Source organism: Physeter macrocephalus, chromosome 8 (genome assembly GCF_002837175.3).
Source record: "Physeter macrocephalus isolate SW-GA chromosome 8, ASM283717v5, whole genome shotgun sequence".
Classification (NCBI taxonomy): Eukaryota; Metazoa; Chordata; class Mammalia; order Artiodactyla; family Physeteridae; genus Physeter; species Physeter macrocephalus.
This window is the reverse complement of record NC_041221.1, coordinates 60,515,380-60,516,701: the sequence shown is the minus strand read 5'-3', so window position 1 is coordinate 60,516,701 and position 1,322 is coordinate 60,515,380.

The window sequence follows — 1,322 nt, the reverse complement described above, 5'->3', positions numbered from 1 at the left end:
AGGTCATAGAGTAGATGGGAGCCACTAAATAGCGGTAGATATGGACTGACTGGGTCATGATGTGCAATAGTACATGCCTTGTTAAAAGCCATATTTTGATATTATTTATTCTGAGACCCTGGCTTCAAAGACTATCCATAGATACCATCTGCCAGCCTCTTCCTTCTCCCAGCTGTTTCCACTTTCTCTCCTTATAATTCTCACTTTCATTATTCAAAAAGGCAGATAGAGGGCTCCTCAGTTACCTCCCCAACTCATCCATGCTGTGTTAATTAAGGTAACAATAACTGCTGTAATAAACTCACCCCCAACTGGATACTGGCTTGAACACAATAGACTTGTTTTCCCTTGATGATGTAAAGTCTAAAACAGATGTCCTGACTGATAGAGTTCCATCCTTCCAGTAGTGATGCAGGAACCTGAGCAACTTTGTCTTCTGGCTTCACCATCTTCAACATGTGACTTCCAAAGTCACTCTGGGCATGAGCACGCACCCTCTGGATTGGAAAATAACATGGAGGAACACAGGTGGAAGGTTTTTATGTGCCTGGTCTAGGAAAGACCCACATCATTCTGTTTTCCATTAGTTTGGCTAGAATTCGGTCACAAGGCCACACCCTTTGCAAGGGAGTCTAGAGAATGTAGTGGGTTGCATGTCCAGGAAGAAGAAATGGGATTGTTATCTGACCAGACAGCCTGGCTTAGGCCCTTTCTCTAGCTTTGAATCTGTGGTTCCTTTTCTTTTCATCAGTTCTTCAGAGATTCCTTTACTGTTCCTCTCCTTCTTATGTCCTTTCAGGAGAGAGTACAGTCGACTCTCCTTAATTCACTTTTTTTCTTATTTATTAATTTAGTATTTATTTACTTATTAAATTGTGGTATACAACCATCACCACCATCCATTTCCATAACTTTTTCATCTTGCAAAACCAAAACTCTGTACCCATTAAACAATAACTCCCCCTTCCTCCCTCCTCCCAACCCCTGGCAACCAACACTTTCCTTTCCCTCTCTATGAACTGACCTTTTTATCTTAACATTCTACAAAACCTACCTGAAGATAACAAAGGCCATATATGACAAACTCACAGCAAACATCATTCTCAACGGTGAAAAGCTGAAAGCATGGCATTTCCTCTAAGATCAGGCACAAGATAAGGATGTCCACTCTCACCACTATTATTCAACATAGTTTTGGAAGTCCTAGCCATGGCAATCAGAGAAGAAAAAGAAATAAAAGGAATCCAAATTGGAAAAGAAGAAGTAAAACTGTCACTGTTTGCAGATGACATGATACTATACATAGAGAATCCTAAAGATGC